Genomic DNA, 12,210 nt, shown 5'->3' with positions numbered 1-12,210 from the left:
CTGGTACCTCTGGGGCTCCCCCAACACCAATCTAGTGAAAACGGAGCTCCAAAACCTAAATTTTGCAACTCCCCCCCCCCCCTGAGCCCTATCGTGTCTCCATCCTGCAGATTATTACCACCTATGAGGTATTGCCCTAATCAGGGTACAAAAGTTGTTACTAGAACTTGAAACCTTCTCACATCCGTAAAAAAAAATGGAAACGTAAAACAAATTGGAAAATGGAAATAAAAAGAAGACCAATGGCAAAAGGTTTCTACAAAAAAATTGTGGTTTGACTTTTTGTTTAAAAAGTAGAACATTTGAAACTTTGAAAATTGTCATTTTTAAAACATTTTTCCTCAACTATTGAATTTTTACCAACCAAAAACGAAACTGATGACCGAAATGACACTACAAACATACACTACAATGTCTCACGAGAAAACAATCTCAAAATCACAGAGATATCTTAAAGCGTTAAAAAGTTATTACCACAGGAAGAGACACTGGTCAAAATTTTTAAAAAGGACTTTAACGTACAAACAGGCTGCGTCCTGAAGGGGTAATCTGGTATGTTAGGTTTTTGCAACTTTTTTTTTTTTTAAAGTTGCGCGCAGGTTCCAAATTTTTGAGCATAGCTCCTTATGAACGTTTTATTATGGCAACAGGGGAGAATAGTTTGTTTTGTGACTAGGTGGCGGGCACTGATTTTTCTATGTCTGCGACCCTGGTATCTACACCCCTGGGGTCAGGATCTGAGCACCTGACCCCATCTCTTCTCATTCTGCAGTTCCCCTAATGTCCTCTGGGGCACACCACCAGAACAATATAAGCTTTCGGTCTTCCCGATTGGTTGCTCGCCCGTCTCTATACTCCTTACAAGTGAACTTAACAATTTAATGATAAGGAGTGTAAAATTCCCGGTCCCCTCGGTTCATATCCATCCCGTCACGGTTCAGCAGCATTCACACTTTATATTCACGGTCTTTATATACCTACGTAGTTATACAAAACCGTGTTACTTCCTACGGTGGAAGGGCACCAATGAGTTTTCTCTATGCAGCGGTTGCTAGGCAGATTATGTTAATGCGGGGAAAGCCACCATCTCTGCAGCTACCATTCTGAGGTAAGAACGGGTTGGGAATTTTCATTTAAATTAAGAAATGTGAAAGCTATAGCGGGGCGGCCCGGGAGCCAGGGGCTCTCAGATACCCCGAGGTAGGTCGGGGAGCAGATAGAACTGGCGGACACCGTGTCTGGCACGTTTCAGGTCATATTGGTTTCCTCCTCGTCCCGCTCTGCTGTAGGTTGGAGCCGGGGTTGTTGTCGTTTTAGTCCCACCCAAAATGGCGACACAGCTTGCTTCCCCTCTATCCTAAGGCTGTTTGCGCCTCGGTCGCAGGTGTGAAATAGCTTGTAGCAATGACGGGTGTTACTGGTCCGGGCAGAGAGCCCGTCGGATCGATGTCATTTGGGCCTCTCGTCCGAGGTCGCCCCGCCGAGCAGCGCGTTGTGGTATAGTCCATCCCCCGCCCCCTCAGAGCTTATGGGACGCCGCATCTTACCCGCGCCGACCGGGGGGAACTGCGGAGATTCCCGGGATTTGGAGGGCTCGGCGGAAGCGAGGAAACGGGGGAGCAGCGGGGTTGCCTGACGTGTAGGTCGAGGGATTCATACGGCGGCCACAAGCCTACTGGAACTGCAATTGGGGGCAGTGGGCACCCCTAACCCTCCGTGTCCCCCCCACCCACCATAGGATGGGGTTGACCGATTTCCCACCGCTTTAAGAGCCTTCCCGCCGATTTCATCCTGTCAGACCTCCATGCAATGTGACTGTGAAATGAAATTAGGGCCGTTATGCGTCCACTAGGACTATAACGCCAGGTTACCTAGGTCATAGCAGGTCCATGTCACACTGTGGCCCATAGAATGGGTCAGGCCTTATGTGTCACCCTGTGTGCTCCTCATAAATCACACTGGTCACTATGGTTTATAAGAAGTAGAGTGTCGCCCTGTTATCTGTAAAGCCTCTGTTCACATCTGCATTGGGGGTTTCTGTTACTTTCACCCTTTGTTCGCTGTTGAGTTCCATTATAGGACATTAAGACGCTCAGTCATTTGCAGGTAGACTAAGGACGCTGTCACATGTTGTGTTCTTGGACTGTTTTTTAACATCTTTACGCTCACTGATTGATCTATCCGAGGGTCCATGAAGAGGGCTCACGGGCTGCATATTGAAGATAACGCCCATCGCTAACATCCGCCGGCATTTAAAAAATGTCTTGGTTCATAGGACCAGAGGCTATATGGCATCTGCAGATTCGTTACAATATGCCAGTGACACATTGTAATGAATCCTTTGTAAAAACAGTATAGTATTGCAGCATATGATAGGAACGATTAGATGTTCCAGGGTTAATGTACCTTACAGCAGTGATGGCAAACCTTTTAGAGAGCAAGTGCCCAAGCTGCAAACCAAACAATGTAATTATCACAAAGTGCCAACACGACTATTTAGCCTAAAATTACAGACAATGCCACTCTATAAGGGACATATAACACTGCTGCACGATGACCATTACCAGTACAACAAGATAAATACCATACTGATAATAAACAGATCACCACTGAAAGACCAACGTCACCAATACTATCACAGGAGCAAATACAGTGAGTAATATAACATTGCAATATAGTAATTATTACCTCAGCGTGATTAATCTTACACCAATACAGTGTCAATAGTCCTGAGTGGGGGGGATGCGGTCTGTGATGCTTTAGCTGCTCATGGATCAAATATTGCTAGTGGCAGGGGCTATATGAAGGAATGGGGAATCCAATTTGGCAGGGGTTGTATAGGGCAAATTGGCTATCGTGGTTTGGACGGTGTGGGCATTGAACAGCAAAGGAACAAGGATCCAGGCAGGTGAATTTTGGATCAAATCATCACATGTGACAGCCGTCTTTGGCCACACACATATACATTGTTCATCCTTTCGTCTGGAGCTCTCAGCGCCTGTGCTATGCTATCAGTGAGGGCAGTATAGTGCACCAGCGTTTCACTGACGGCATTGCACAGCGACAAGATCACCAGGCCAAGGGAAGTATATACATGGCCATGGATAGTTGTCATACGGGGCAATTTGGGACACTAAACACTAAGGACCTATAGTTGTTTAGTGTCCCAAACCTACCTGACAGGTCCTCTTTAACCCCTTAAGGACGAACGACAAAATATAAATCATCCTTATCAGTGAGCTGTTGCTGCATGAGGACGATTTATATTGCCTTTGGGATCGCGCTGGCGCTGCCATTGTTATATACAGCCTGGTCCCTGCTGCCTCTGCCCGACATGGAGATCGAGTACAGGGTTCTGACAAAGACCTCTGTGTCTACCATGTACAGTGGCCTATGAGATCCATTTCAAGACTGGATCTAATAGGCAAACTCAGTAAATCACTGACAGATGCAATACATTTCAGTACAGAAGTACTGCAATGTATAAGGGATCCCCAGTGTAAAAAGTGGTGCAGTAAAAATAAAAAAAACACCTTCCATTTCCCTATATATACTTCAATATAAAATAATTAAAATAACCCACTAAACACAAAATAAGTATCGTCGCGTCCAGAGGTTCCATTAACGTCTGTAGCGCGCAGCCCGAGCGGTCCGGCGTGCGCTGCAAAGGCGGGAAATATCAGTAGTGGGATCGCAGTTCATGCTGGACCGCTCACCTGGACACGTGATCCGTGTCAGCGCTATAGATACCCGGAGCGAGAGTGCCGGCCCCGGACGAGACATGCGGGCTGCGGGGCTGCTGCTTCTCATCATGCTTCAGCTCTCCCTGCTCGGCCTGTGAGGCAGCCGCCAGTGTTTGTGATCCCGGCGGGACCTGAGAGCAGTGTCGGGTGAGTGTAAGCCAAAATTTACACCACAAACACTGTGCTCACTGCACTGTATATGTATATATACACATGTACATGGTGTGCGTGTGCTCATGTATAAATAGCATCTGTTAACATTATATACAGCTATGAGTTATATATTTGTATTACTCCTATATGTATTCATACTCCTCCTTGGCTAAAAATACTCCTCAAAAATTGTAAGAAGAGTATTAATACACTTCTAAAAAAATGTTAGTGCGACCACTGGTCGAGTCCGTAGCAACCTTGGCGAAGCATCTATGACATTACTATACCCGTATTGTCAAGGGAATAAAAAATTAAAAAACTACCGTATATACTTGTGTATTAGCCGAGTTTTTCAGCACAAAAAATTTGCTGTAAAACCTAACCTCTGCTTATACATGAGTAAAAAAAACCCCAAACTTACTCATCCTCCAGCGGCCCTGATGCTCAGTGCAGCTCCTCTTCTTTCTTCCCCTTGGCTCCTCTTCTTTCTTCAGTCTTCCGTAACAGTCAGCATAGACGCGGCCATGTTATCTGTTGACCGGCGAATACTATCACATCAGCAACAGCCGTGTCATAGTATGCGCCTGCCGGCAGAGCGCTCGGCTGTGTATCTGCTGGCTGTTACAGAATAACCGAAGAAAGAAGAGGAGCCGCGGGGTAGACAGAAGAGGAGCCAAGCTGAGCATTGTGGGTCGCCGGAGGGTGAGTACATAAGTATTTTTTTGAAGTGCTGGGCCCGCTGGCTGGCTGTATACTACAGGGGGCTAGCTGGCTTCCTACTTTCTAAAGACGTAATGGAAAGCGATGGAAAAAGTCAGATGTACCCTATAATAGCACCAATCTAACCGTTACCTTTTTCTGCAATAAAAAAGTTATAGCTCTCAGAATATGGCGACACTTGGGCAAATGCTATTTCCATAAAAAGGAGTTTATAAGAGAATCTGTACATTTTTGATATTTTCTTAACCGCACTATGTAAAGAATAATTATATTATATTTATACTGTGGGGTGAACTGAGTATTTAAAAAACAAACTGCAAAACAGCTGTTTTATTCTGTACAGTGGCATGAAAGGGTCAATAAATTTGAATCCTCATGCTATTTTTACCATAAAGATAAACCCATTGGAAAATACAAATCTTCCTGCAAATAAACAAGCCCTTATATGCCCATGTCAGATAAAAATAAAAAAGTTATATCTTTGGAATTTGAGCAGGAAAAAAAACGTAAAAAGGTCTGTGTCCTGAAGGCCATTTTAGGCTGTGTCCTTAACCCTTTCACTACCCATGACGTAATAGCACGTCCCCGGTCGGCTGTGGGTGCATGGAGAGCGGGTGCTGATCCCTCTCCATAGCCGGTAACATCTGCATATCGCAGCAAAGACTTACCGGCAACACCCGCACATCACCGCCAGCAAAGCTGGCGCTGCCATCTTGTTGGAGATCGTCGCTCTCTGTGACGTCATCGGGGAGCGCCGATCAGTTGCCATGACAGCCTCGGGTCTTCCGAACACCCGAGGCTGTCTGGATTTAACCCATTCATTACTATGTGCTAAGTGAACATTGTAATGTATGAGGATGAAAATCCCCATATACTGCCTTACTGTAGTATGGCTGTATAGGATCAATCAAATAACCAAAGGTGAAAGTACCCTAGGGAGTCTGAAAAATAGAAAAAATAAAAAAAAGGCGCTCAGCGCTTGGTCGCTAGCGTAACTGTTACCGCGCCTCGCGTGCTTGAGAGTTCGCCCACCTCTCTCCCGAGAGCCGGTGACATAATGCATGGTAAACATGCAAAAACGCACCTAGAATGGTCCAACAATGCACCGTGTAACAGCACCCTAAATGACAGTGTTGCAGTGTAAGAAAATGTACTTTTTTAGGGTCTTTTATGTTTAAGGGACAGAAAGTAAAACAATAAAAAATATATGTATATATACATTTAATACTAATGAAAAAATCCACTGTGGCAATGCCAAAAAGAAAAAAAATTAGTCACAGGGTGTCAGCTAACGAGGTTAGGCAAATCATTATAGAGATTAAAAAAAAGAAATCAGCGGTACACCAAAATAGTGAAAAAGATGAAATGGCTTTTACTCCCATGTCACTACCTTTCAGTTTCTAACCGAAGCCTTTGTCAAGCAACAGACTTACAAAGGAAGTGCATAAATAGGAATTGAGGGAGATCTAGTGTAGTATATATGATGAAGATATCACCTCCTCAGGTCGTGAAAACTCAATATCTGTATGATCGCTTTTTCATATATAAATCTGGCCTCAGAGCAGCCAGTGGGCATCCCGATTCCAAAGTGCTACGGGTGGGTAATATATCCAGATATAAAGGGAAAGCGTTGCAAAATCTGGTGACATATCCTCTTTAAGCTAATTTATGCTGGAGGCAAAAGAGAGTGAGTTAGGTTAAAGGGAACCTGTCACTAGGGACCTCTTTTTCACTAAAGACAGGTTGCAAAAGCCCATCACACCTGCATTGCAAATATGCCTTTTTCTAAGCATTTACATTGCAATATAATTTTGTATTATGACTTGCCTTGCACCCTGACAGAATCCTCTGTGTAGTCCCAGGGGTTGGGCTTTGGATCGGATGCATTTAAAAAAACAACATGTTTCTTGGCTGTGCTGCTCAGCTCTCGGCCCCCACTTTTGTTCTCCTGTAGAAATAGAAAATATATTTGATTTTGTTCAGTCCCCAATATGGTACACATGCAACTGCTCTAAATGATACCTGTATATAAAAGTGTCACAATATGGTGATGGTAAGAAATCTTTTTCCTGCAGGTGATTAAATGGTGCGATTTTCTTCTCTAGTTCCACTGCACTTGGAAGTTTTCTCCTAGATTCTTAGTACATTGTACAGAATCACGCGTTGCCACTGGGAAGAACTAATGTGTCTAGCAGAAAACAAGCCCTCATAGATGTAAATGAAAAATAAAGTTATGGCCTTTGGAAGATGAGGAGTGAAAACAAAAATGCAGAGATGGAAAAGGGCTGTGGCATAAGCGGCCACTCGTAAGAAGGTTAAGCACACAGATATTTTCTTCATGAAATATTGAATACTTAACTAGACAGTCTTATGCGGCACCAGATTGATATAAGACTATATTCACACTGTCGTTGCCTGCCGTACCGTAGCACGGCGGGCACACAGCGACCCCCGCCCCTCTCCATAGGGATGTATGGCGCACTGCGCTGTGATACGGGAAAAGATAGGACATGTCCTATCTCTTTCCCGGGTACGGTGTCGCACGTGCGCCCATTGCCGTCTATGGTGGACGTATATATACGCCCCCCTTGCAGCACTGTGAATGTAGCCTAACTGTTTGATTCTGGATGATAATATCTGTCGTAGGTAAAGTCTATATAGTCGTAATTTGCACCTCCTATTAGTTGTCTTATTTTACATCAGAAAACTTGGACAAAATAATGTAGGGATATCATAATTTTTGGTGAATGGACTTTTTGCAGTGAAGCCACAGCCCCTTTATCACATTAGTCGTGGCAGTGCCTGAAAACTGTCTAAAGCCCTTTATAAATGTGGCACAGGCAGGTTTTTAGTGCAAATTACATAAACAGATGAATAAATCTGCCCCATAGACTGCAGTATTGAGTGCTGCTATAAAATGAAAATAACAAACCGACAAGTTACTTCTTATGTATGGAAGCCACACTCCATCCCCATGTATAGATACATAAAGCCATATGGGAATGTCTCTTTATTCCAGCACAATCCATTATCTGGTTTCAGGGTGCTGTATAACATTGCCTTAAAATATGTACATTGTACTGACATATTGACCAAGATACTGCTGACGGTGTACAGGAAGTCTTTCCTAGCCTCATTATAAATTATACTGACTTCACAAGTTCTTAGATGCAGTTTAATACATCAGCCTGGTCATTACTCCACTTGTTTAAGTGGGTTTCAGCTTAATGTGCTGTAGGAGGATGAAAGAAACTGTGAAAAAATAAAGTAGAGTTTTCCAAACCACAGGAGCCTGTTCTAATAGTAGCTTCTTGTGGCAAATTGTTTCATATCCTCATTGAGCTAAAAAGATTGATTTCAGATCACAGCTTTTTATACATTGCCCATGGCTGCAGGAGGAGCAGAAGACCAAACTAAACCTGTGTCTATGGCCGGCAGCACACGTGGTGTTTTGAACCCGTTTTGGGCCGTTTTAAGCAGTTTGATTAAAAAAAAGCATGCGTTTTTGAAAAATTCATGCGTTTTTTGAAAACGCATCAGTTTTTGACCAGTTTTACCAATTATCTTAATTAAAACGGGTCAAAAACGCATGCGTTTTGTTTTTTTAATGGACTGCCCAAAAAACGGGTTTACAACGCCACATACCACCCGCCTAAATGAAAGATACTAGTCTGGCTTCAGGACTAGTCTAGAACACTGCTAAAGTCCATACAAAAGGATACTAGGGGTCCATACAGAAGATTCTAGTAGGGGAATAAGGATTTTTTTAAAGGGGTTTTCCCACAAAGCAAATTTAGACTCTATCCATAGGATAGGGCCTAAATTGCTGATCAGTGGGGGCCTCAGTTGTGACCCCTCACAGCTCCTCAAACGAATGGATCAGACAGCCGCGCATGGCCGTTCTGCTCCATTAATCTCTATGGAGCTGACGGAAATTGCTGAGCGCTGCGCTCCAAGACCTCCTACAGCCCCATAGAGATTAATGGAGCAGAATGGTCATGCGCGGCCGCCTGCTCCATTAGTCTGAGGAGTGGCATGGGATCGGTCGGACCTCTTGTTCGCAGGGTCTGTGGGGGTCTCAGCAAGGAGACCTCCACTATCCGTGGATAGGGCCTAACTTTAGTTTGTGGGAAAACCCCATTAAGGGTTAATGTTTGACCTAGAAGGTGGCTTCCTTTAATTGGTGGCACTGAAGAGTTTGTATGCTTTTTCTCTATGTAGCATTGCCAATAAGTCTGCATACACAGTTGATCTTTTTAGGGAGACACAGAATAACCCTTCTAAATCTTCAAACAGGGGATGATGCGTAGGCTGTTACCTTGGTTTGATTGGTTGAGGAGAAGACTTGATTGCTTCTCTACTAAGGCCGGCGGCACACGTGGCGTTTTGGACCTGTTTTTGGGCCATTTTTAAGCAGTCCGTTAAATAACGCAGACTGCTTAAAAACGGGCCAAAATCTGGTTCAAAACGCCACGTGTGCCACCGGCCACGAGTCTGCAGTAAACAAATTAAATGTGCAGCATTGAAGATGTGAGCATGGCAGTGCAATCGCCAACTGTATCAGCCCATCACCGCATGGAAATCAACTGCCTGAGGCTCCGGTCACACGTACCGCTAGACGTCCGTTCCTAATGCGATGCTAGCGCACAGGGGGAGGTCCTCGGCCCGAACGCATACGTGTTTCCAGAGAAACGCATGTGCGTTCAGGCCAAGGACCTCCCCCTGTGCGCTAGCGTCGCGTTATGACGGACGCCTAGCGGTACGTGTGACCGCGGCCTCAGTCTGAAGAAGATATATGAATCCAGTCTGTAGCCAGGGAACATTTTTTAATTTAAATGAGTTGCTGGGAATGCGGTAAAGGGGGTGGGGGCCAAATTTGCATTGCTTGTGGTTGCAAGCAGAGCTGTAGAGTGGCTCCAGTCCTTTCCTGGTCACTCTAGCAGTGCTGAGATAAAGGCCCCCCTTCAGTAGCTTATTACTCTGATCTGTAGGAGGAGCTTAAATGATCAACTAATGAAAATTAAAACATAACTTTTAATATATTAAGTTGTCCCTGGTTTTAACTGGTATTGAAAAGGGGTCATCAAGTGGATAATTTTTATCTCAAACGTTAAAGGAAACCTACCATTTCAAATGGTAGGTGTAAGCTGTAAATACCGAGCACCAGCTCACGGTGCTTACTTTCGTTATTTCGCTGTATCGCGGTTTTAACACTTTTTAAAGTTTATAGCTGTAGCTGCTTTGGCGCACTGCTTCGGAAGTGCCGGAGACGCTGCGCGCGCACGGTCATGCGCAGCGCTGAAGCAGCTTCTGCTATAAACTTTAAAAAGTGTTAAAACCGCGATACAGCGGTTAATAACACTAACGAAAGTAAGCACCGGCACCAGTTCACCCTGCCAACCACATGTCAGGCCTGCCTGACAGTCACAGTCCTATGACTGCACTGTTAAGGCTGGTGGCACACGTCCGTTAAAAACACATGCGTTTTAATTAAGATAATAGGTAAAACTGGTCAGAAACAGATGCGCTTTCTAAAGGACTGGTTAAAAACGGTTTCAAAACGCCACGTGTGCCGCCGGCCTAAGTCCTCAATGCTCCCAGGTCCTCTCCTGCCGCTGCGCTCTACGTCCCAACTACAGTTGTTGGTTGAATGCCCCGCGGCAGGACCCAGAGCAAAGCGGGACCTTTCTTGCCTTCATCCACCGGTAGCACCCGTAATACAGCTCTCAATTCGGAAAAATAAAAAAGTTATGGAATTTTGAAACTAGGGAGTAAAAAATGGAACCACAAACAAAAAAGGGCTGTGACCTTAATGGGTTGAAGACCTTAAACCAGTTTTTTTTGTCTGCTTGAACATGTATTTATAAAGTGTGTCTGTGTCATGGTTGCATTATACCTGATTGACACAAAATTCTGCACTGAAAGGGCCGTTCCATTTATCATGACAGAATTGTGTTGCAGTTAGGGCGTGCTCACACATGGCCTTAGCACATGCATTTTCAAATTACATTATTATCAACAATACATTTACAAAATGTATAAGTTAACACAATGTTAACATGTTAACAAATACATACATTAAGACAATATCAACACTGCTTTAACACGTGCATTTTATAAACACACTGTTGACAGCAATGTAATTAGGCGAATCTCTGTTGTATTGGGCTTGAAAATGCATGCACTAACACCACATGTGAACACACTCTTAACGGTGCACCAAAATAATGTTGTGGCATTCTGTTGGAGCAGTGCAGGGTGCAGCAGATTCATGAATCTGGCGCACCCTGCCCTAAAATAAATACGGGCCATTGACTTGGCCTGGTGATGATTTATTCCTGGACCTGCCTCAGAAATAGAAAAAGATACAAGGGTTCATGGTGCTGCAGAGGCGCTCAGGCGGCTGCCACTTGTCAATACATGTTCTGCATTTTCACATCTTTGTGGCATTTCATGGATTTTTTTTTATTAATAATATATCTGTGGACAGGCCTGAATACATTAGACTAGCCAAGCCCATGCAATGATAAGGCCTAAAATGTGTCAGTTGTATTCTTCTTCTGGCCACCAAATATAGGGTCAGTGCTGTGGACTCATCCCTTGGATCTTGTGCATTTTCTGTGCAGTTTCCAGTCTTCATTCATTTTCTTTTGGTTTAGTTTTCCTTGTCATTGTTTTTTATGAACATATCCTCTGCCTGTAAATACTAATCAATACTCAGGCTCTCTGTGGTCCTGGCTTTGTCTCTGTGCCAGACAAGTCCTGTAGAAGAATATTAGAAGCTGCAGGATCATTGCTTGCGGCCTCATTCATCATGCAGGGACGGCTGAGTGGTTTTACTCCCTTCTCCTCCGATAATGAACCAGTCAGGCAGGTGCAGGCGGCAGTATCTGCGTGGGAGGCTCCTGTAGGATTTGGCTTTTCTCCACTTGTCTGATTATTGCTTCTATGCCTGCTCTGCTATGGTGGTGATGTCTATCGCCCTGGGAGCCACATACCGGGCTGCAGAGGCACCTTAACTATTCACAACTAAAACCACCAGGACTGCAGCGAAATCCTGCTATGTATAAAAGCCCCAAATACTATGGGTTCCCAGTGAAAGACTTGCTGTTTGTTGATATTGCTAATGAAAATCCTATTGCTGGAATTGCCTGCTTGTTACACTGTGTCTGAGTTGAACACAACAGCAGAACCTCTCTGGTGGCCTGTATTCTTCTGATGGATTCACAATGAATTATTCTTTTTCACAGTAATGGGCACAATACTCATAAAAGCATTACATGATAAAATTGCATAGCAATTGCAGACAGCATTCTATAGAACTGGGTAAAGATTATATATAAGTTGTCATTTATCCTTTTATAGCTCTGCTTTTTCTATGTTAAAGTGTCAAGGCAATCACAGACTGCCATCCTCCCCTTGATTTCTCAACATAGTAAAATCAAAACTACAAATGGATAAATGATACCGAATTTTTACTCACCAAATTAATATTGACCTTTTAGCTCCTCCTGCATTATACCATGCTGTCTGTAGATGAGACAGTATTGTAGAGTTGAGCTGTGATCAAATTTGTATAGTTTGATCAATGCAG

General features: G+C 44.0%; 1 protein-coding gene across 5 annotated transcripts in view; it reads left to right on the top strand.

The window, feature by feature from the left end:
• Positions 1-886: 886 nt before the first annotated feature.
• Positions 887-12,210, top strand: part of PRDM10 (PR/SET domain 10) — a 31,946-nt gene continuing 20,622 nt past the window's right edge. The window contains exon 1 of one of the 5 annotated variants that reach the window (XM_072156715.1): positions 887-1,108. The gene's annotated coding sequence lies outside the window, so the exon portion shown is untranslated. Of the gene's footprint in view, positions 1,109-1,156; positions 1,201-1,318; positions 1,385-1,441; positions 1,640-3,824; positions 3,891-12,210 lie in introns of those variants that run through there. The other 4 variants (XM_072156717.1, XM_072156718.1, XM_072156716.1 and 1 more) reach the window with 4 other exon arrangements.

Source organism: Engystomops pustulosus, chromosome 6 (assembly GCF_040894005.1).
Source record: "Engystomops pustulosus chromosome 6, aEngPut4.maternal, whole genome shotgun sequence".
Lineage (NCBI taxonomy): Eukaryota > Metazoa > Chordata > Amphibia > Anura > Leptodactylidae > Engystomops > Engystomops pustulosus.
The sequence above is the reverse complement of the archived record's forward strand: the minus strand, read 5'-3'. Positions and strand labels throughout refer to the sequence as shown.